At 39.4% G+C, this 7483-nt stretch overlaps 1 non-coding gene across 1 annotated transcript; it reads left to right on the forward strand.

Moving 5' to 3' along the window:
* The first annotated feature begins 2085 nt into the window (after positions 1 to 2085).
* LOC119052710 (U6 spliceosomal RNA) lies at positions 2086 to 2192 on the forward strand. Its single transcript, XR_005083178.2, has one exon. It is a non-coding gene; the product is annotated as a U6 spliceosomal RNA (small nuclear RNA).
* The last annotated feature ends 5291 nt before the right edge of the window (positions 2193 to 7483 follow it).

A 7483-nucleotide genomic window follows, 5' to 3' on the forward strand; every position in this document is an offset into this window, starting at 1 on the left:
ATGAATACAGTGCTTGTTGTTGCATTGTTACAGTTTTATTTCTGGATCTACACTATTTTTCTATTTTTAATATATTTTATTGATTATGCTATCGTAGTTGTCCCATTCCCCCCCCTTTATTCTCCTCTGCCCTGAACAGCCCCTCCCACACACATCCCCCTCTTTATTTCATGTCCATGTGTCATATATTTAAGTTCTTTGGCTCCTACATGTCCAATATTATTCTTAACCTCCCCCTGTCTATTATGTACCTACCATTTATGCTACTTATTCTCTGTACCTCTTCCCCCCTCTCTCCCCTTTCCACTCCCCTGTTGAAAATCTTCCATGTGATTTCTATTTCTGAGGTTTTGTTCCTATTCTAGTTGTTTGTCAAGTGTGTTTTTGTTTTTGTTTTAGGTTCAGTTGTTAATAACTGTGAGTTTGTTGTCATTTTACTGTTCATATTTTTATCTTCTTTTTCACATAGATAATTTCCTTTAACATTTCATATAATAAGGGGTTGGTGATGATGAACACCTTTCACTTCACCTTATCTGAGAAGTACTTTATCTGACCTTCCATTCTAAATGAATGGATAGAGTAATCTTGGATGTAGGTCCTTGCCTTTCATGACTTGGAATATTCTTTCCAGCCCCTTCTTGCCTGTAAGGTCTCTAAATCAGCTGACAGTCTTATGGGAACTCCTTTGTAGGTGACTCTCTCTTTATCTCTTGCTGCTTCTAGGATTCTCTCCTTCATTTTAATCTTGGCTAATATAATGATGATGTGCCTTGGTATGTTCCTTCTTGGGTCCAACTTTTTTGGGACTCTCTGAGCTTGCTGGATTTCCTTGAAGTCTATTTTCTTTGCCAGATTGGGGAAGTTCTCCTTCATTATTTGTTCAAATAAGTTTTCAATGTGTTGGTCTTCCTCTTCTCCTTCTGGTATCCCTATGATTCAGATGTTGGATCATTTGAAAATGTCCTGGAGGTTTCTAAGCTTCTCCTCATAATTTTGAATTCTGTTTCTTCATGCTTTTCTGGTTGAATATTCCTTTCTTCCTTCCGCTCCAAACTGTTGATTTGAGTCCCAGTTTTGTTCCTGTTAGTGTTGGTTCCCTGTACATTTTCAGTTATTTCACTTAGCATAGCCTTCTTTTTTTAATCTAATTTGCAAACAAATTCAACCAATTCTGTGAGATTCCTGATTACTAGTGTTTTGAACTGTGCATCTGATAGGTTGGCTACCTCTTCATCGCTTAGTTGTATATTTTTCTGGAGCTTTGATCTGTTCTTTCACTTGGACCATTTTTCTTTTTTGTCTCCTCATGCCTGCTACATATAAGGAGCAGAGCCTTAAGTATTCACCAGGGCAGGGCAACCCACATCACTGCTTCATGACACTATATGTGGGGAAAGGGCCCAAGAGGAAACAATGGCACTTGCTCTGCTCTTTACCAGATTTCAGTCACTTCCCCTGCTACCCACAAGGAAAGTGGGCCCTTCTGGTGCTGATTCCCAGGTAGGTTGGCTTGTGTACATTCCAGGACCCTGTGAGTCTCTCCAATGCATTCTTCTATGAGCCTGGGAGTTTCTCCCACTGCTGTATCAACCCTCACAGGCATTTTCAATCAGTGGTTTAAGGCTCTATTTCCCCGAGCTGGGACCCTGGTTTTCAAGGTCTGTCTCACTCCCCAAGTGTTCCTCCTGGTTTATCTGCACATGAATGTGGGACAGCTTGCTCCACCAGCCAATGCCTCACTGGGTCTGCCAGTTGCTGCCTTGCCAGCCAGCTGAAGCCTTGCCTGCCCCACTCCACAATCCGCCTCCTTCCCCACCCAGGTCTTCCAGCAACCGCCTTGCTTTGAGTCTTCTCCACCCAGCTTTCTCTCTCTGCCCCTCCTACCAGTCTGATGGATATTTCTTCTTTAACTCCTTGGTTGTTGGACTTTCATACAGTTTAGTTTTTTGTCAGTTCTGGTTGTTTTTTGTTCTTAAATTGTTGTTGTCCTTCTTTTGGTTGTGCAAGGAGTCACAGTGTGCCTACCTATGTCTCCATCTTGGCCAGAAGTCCTATTTTTTTTTATTACAAATCTCAAATTTTGTGCTTGCTTCGGCAGCATATATACTAAAATTGGAGCACTACAGAGAAGATTAGCATGGCCCCTGTGCAAGGCTGACATGCAAATTAGTGAAGTATTCCATATTTTTTGACTAGAAGGGAGAGGGGAGGGGATTTCAGGGGAAAATGGGAAGGGTTTGCAGAAATAAGCATAAAGGACACATGGACAATAACAAGGTGGGGTGGAAACAGGTGGGAGGTGGGGAGTTCTGGAGGGGGTGGGCTGGGGTGGGGGTAAAAGGCAGAAAATTGTACTTGAACAACAATTAAAATAAAAAAATTTTAAATCTAAAATTTTACCATTCCCCTCTCCTAATCCACTTTGCCTTCCTCCTACCCTTTCTTTTTCTCATTTTAAATTTTAATGTTTGTTTGTCTTAGCCTGGTTTTCATTCCCCATCTTATTATTTCTTCTCCCTCTATCTTCTCAAAATCACTTCTCTTTCCTCTAAATATCTCTTAAGCTTTTCTTTCTTTCTTTCTTTTCTTTCTTTCTTTCTTTCTTTCTTTCTTTCTTTCTTTCTTTCTTTCTTTCTTTCTTTCTTCTTCCTTTTTTCCCTCTCATTCCCATTCCACCTATACTAATCCTTGCTCATTTGTTGTTGATATTGCTGTGATGGATCTTCACTAATTTAGTTCCCTTTTTTCACTATATTTTCTTTAAATTTTAGTTTAAATCTAATACTACACACTTCCCTTCTCTCACTACATTCTGCCTTCTTCTTTCCCCTTTTTATGATGTAAATTTTCTTTTCTTTCTCTCTTTGCCTTGTTTTCCTTTTCTACTCTTATTATTTCTCCTCACTCCACCCTCTGAAAATCATTTTTATTTCAGTTAGTCATCTCATATTTATTTTTTCTTTCCTGTAATAATATTAATCACTTTACACCTTTATCAACATTTGTTCATTTGCTGTTCATATGCAGTTGAAACAACCAAAACTGCCAGAACATCAAACTGCATGGAACTCTGACAACCAAGAAAATACAGAAACATTCATCTAAACTGGTAGGAAGGGCATAGATGGCCAGCTGGGTGGAGAGGACCCGCAGCAAGGTGGTGCACTGTGTGAGTGAGGCAGGACTGGCTGACAAGAAAAATAAGCACTCAAAACCTCTCGCTGTAAAACACTGTGGGGAATTGTGAAAGTGGGAGAAACTTCCAGTTCCTAAGAAGAATTCATTGGAAAGTAGGGCTAGAGCAGAGAGAATGAGGAGAATTATTCCCTATGACCCCTCCCTGACAGACAATGCCACAAAACAGTGACCTGGGTTGCCCAGCTCTGGTGAATACCTAAGGCTCTACCTCCTTACAACATAACAGGTGCTCCAAGACAAATAAATATGGCCCAAGTGAAAAAAAGAGATTAAAACTTGAGAAAAAGAGCTAAGCAACAGACAGACTATCTGATACAGAGTTCTTTGGTTTGAACTCACAGAATTAATTGAGCTCAGGCTCAAAACGAAGGAAGAAATGAAGGCTACCCAAAATGAAATAAAGCAAAATATACAGGGAATAAACAGTGAACGGAAGGAAACCAGTACTCAAATCAACAATTTTGAGCAGAAGGAATAAATATTTAACCAGAACAGAATGAAGCAACAAGAATTCAAAAAATGAGAAGCTGAAGAACCCCTGGGACAACTTTAAGAACTCCAACCTCCAAATGACAGGGGGGCAAGAAGGAGAAGAGGAAGAGCAACAAATTGAAAACTTATTTGAACAAATAATGAAGGAGAATTTCCCCAATCTGGCAAAGGAAATAGACTTCCAGAAAGTTTAGGAAGCTCAGAGACTCCCAAAGAAGCTGGGCCCAAGGGGGAACACAACAAGGCACATCATCATTAAGTTACTGAAGATAAAGATAAGAGAAGAATCTTAAAAGCAGCAAGAGAAAACTAGACAGTTTCCTACAAAGGAGTTCCCAAAAGACTATCAGCTGATTTCTCAAAAAGAAACTCACAGGCAAGAAAGGGCTGAAAGAAGTATTTGAAGTTGTGAAAGGCAAGGATCTACATCCAAGATGACTATATCCAGCAAAGGAATCACTTAGAATGAAAGGTCAGATGAGGTGCTTCCTAGATAAGGTAAAGTAAAGGAGTTCATTATTACCAACCCCTTATTATACGAAATGTTAAAGGAATTTATCTAAGAAATAGAAGAAGATTAGCAACCATGAACAATAAAAATGACAACAAACTCATAACTATCAATAACTGAAACTAAAAAAAAAGTAAGCAGACAACTAGAACAGTAACAGAATCACATAAATGTAGATCACATGGAGGGTTATCAGTGGGAAGGGAGAGGGGGAAAATGGGAGGTAAAGGTACATGGAATAAGAAGCATAATCAGTAGGCATAAAATAGACAGGGGGAGTTAAGAATAGTATGGGAAATAGAGATGCCAAAGAACTTACATGTGTAACCCATGGACATTAACTGAGAGGGGAATGCTCAAGTGTGAAGGAGTGCAGGGTGGTTGGGGTATAAAGGGGAGAAAAAGTGTTACAACTGTAATAGCATAATCAATAAAATGTACTTTAAAAATGACCCAAAAAGAATAAAGAGGGTTTAAGGGAGCTGCAGGACATCATGAAATGTAGCAATATCCATATTGTAGGGATACCAGAAGGAGAAGCATGGGACAAAAAAAAAAAAAAACAGCTTGAAAAGTTATGACAGAAAACTTCCCAAACCTGATAAAAGAAAACATCACACAAGTCCAGAAAGAATGGAGGGTCCCATCTAAATGAACACAAAGAGGCTCACTCCAAGACAGGTCATAATGAAAGTGGTAAAAAAAAAAATCTAAAGAAAAAGAGAGAGCCTTAAAAGCAGCAAAGGAGAAACAGCTACTAACATACAAGAGAGTTCTGATAAAGCTATCAACTAATTTCTCAAAAGAAACACTACAGCCAGTGGGAATGGCATGAAATATTCTAAGTAATGAAAATCAAGGACCTACAACCAAGACTACCCAGCAAGTCTCTCATTTAAACTAGAATGTGAACTAGAGTTTTCCAGTCCCAAATGGGCCTAAAGAATACAACTCCACCAAACCAGCATTGCAATAGATGCAAAAGGGACTGTTTTAAGAAGATGAAAAAAGAGAGAGAGACAGAGGATAGGGAACACAGGTACAAAGGGATAAAATGGAAATAAATAACTACCTATCAATAATAACCCTAAATGTAAATGCATTAAATGCTCCAAACAAAATATATAGAGTAGCTGAATGGATAAGAGAACATGAACTGTATACATGCTGCCTCAAAGAGACCCACCTCAGAAAAAAACTGAAAGTGAAAGAATGGGAAAAGTATTTCAAGCAAACAAATATATAAAAAAAGCTGGAATAAGAATACTTATAGCAGACAAAACAGATTTCAAAACAAATGCCATAAAAAGAGACAAAGAAGGACATTTCATAAGACTAAAGGGAACAAGTCATGAAGACACAAACAATGTAAACACATATGTAGTCAACATAGGAGCACCCAAATATATAAAAAAAATATTGGAGGACTTCAAGAAAGATATAGACTGCAACACACTTACACTGAGTGATTTTAACACCCTACTGTCAGAAATGGATAGATCTTTCAAACTTAATATCAACCAGGATATTGTGGCATTGAACAATGCCCTAAATCAAATGGACATAACTAATATATATAAAACCTTTCATCCCAAAGAAGCAAAATACATATTCTTTTTAAATACACATGGAACATTTTCAAAGATAGATCACATGATTGGATAAAAAGCAAGCCTCAACATATTCAAGAAAATTGAAATCATATCAAGCATCTTCTTGGATCACAATGGCTTGAAACTGGGAACAAACCTTAAAAACAAACTTTAAAACATTCAGATACATGGAGACTGAAATTAAATAATGAATGGGTTACCAATAAGATCAAGAAAGAAATCAAAAAGTTTCTGGAAACAAATTAAAATGAACACACCACAGCCTAAATTCTATGAGTCATGGCAAAGGCAGTCCTGAGAAGGAATTTCATAGTAATACAGGATTACTTAAAAAGAAAAATCGCAAACAACCTAACCCTACATCCACAAGAACTAGAGGAAGAACAACACGCAAGGCACAGAGCAAGTGCAAGGAAGGAAATAAACATGATCAGATCAGAATCAAATGGCATAGAGACAAAAAAGACAGTTCAGAGGGTCATATAAATAAATCTGGAGCTGGTTCTTTGAAGAGATAAACAAAATTAACAAACCTTTAACTAGTCTCATCAACAAAAAAATAGAGAGGACCCAAATAAATAAAATCAGAAATGAAGGGGAGAAATTACAACTAATACCACAGAAATACAAAGGGTTATGAGAAATTACTACAAACAACTACATACCAAGAAGAATGGACAAATTTCTAGAAACATATAATCTTCCAAAACTAAATCAAGAAGCTACATCAAATTGAAAAGTTTCTGCATGCCTAAAAAAATCATCAAAATGAAAAGGGAACCAACTGTAGGGAAAACATGTTTCCCAATGATACCTCAGACAAAGGTTTGATCTCCAAAATATGTAAAGAACTCTGGAGTTGGAAGATGGCGACAAACTAGGAGGGAGAAGATTCCACTTCCCCCTACACACAAGAGAAAAATCTGGCCAATCTATGGAGGAACAGAGCAAACAGCCAACAGTACCCTAGCATATATGAAAATAAGAGACCAGAAATTGTAGCAGACACTGGAAAACCAGAAGGTAAGGAGACTACTCCAGGACAATCAGGTCCCGGGGACCAGCAGGAGAAACTCGGCCATAGCCCCAGGCCCACACCCAATGCCTGGTGCCCAGCGCCCAGCACTGAGACTACCACAAACTCTTTGGGAGCCATGGGACTGCCACAGAATTCTTGGGAGAGAACCAGGTCAACTGCCCCCTCCATCCCTGGCCAAGCAGTGTTTGAGTAGCAGCAGGAGGGACCTTGTTGCTTGAAATTGCAGAGAGGGGAATAAGGACAAAGAGGCAAACACACAAGGGCTTTGATCACCTGCAGAGTCTGTGGTCACTGGCTTGGGAGAGTTGAGAGCCCCGAAGAGGCATGCAGTGACCCTGATAGTCATTGGTCTGGCTGGAGAATTGGGCAGTACTGAGCAGCAGGCTTAAGTAGGAGAAATTTCTCAAAAAAGAAAACTGAATGGGAAATTCTCCTGGGACAGCCACTTGGCCTACTCCCCACCCAGACAGGCAGCATCAATCCCATGGTTCCACGGAAAACCCTGCATTCCCTCAAAGCACTGGGAAGGGTTTACACCCAAACCTGAGGGACTGAAGCAGCCTGGCCGGGTGTGTGTGCCTGCACCCCAGCCCACAGCGATGCCCCCTGGGGAAAGAGTGCTCTGAA

Source organism: Artibeus jamaicensis, unplaced genomic scaffold (assembly GCF_021234435.1).
Source record: "Artibeus jamaicensis isolate MK-2021 breed Jamaican fruit bat unplaced genomic scaffold, CSHL_Jam_final contig_559, whole genome shotgun sequence".
Taxonomy (NCBI): Eukaryota; Metazoa; Chordata; class Mammalia; order Chiroptera; family Phyllostomidae; genus Artibeus; species Artibeus jamaicensis.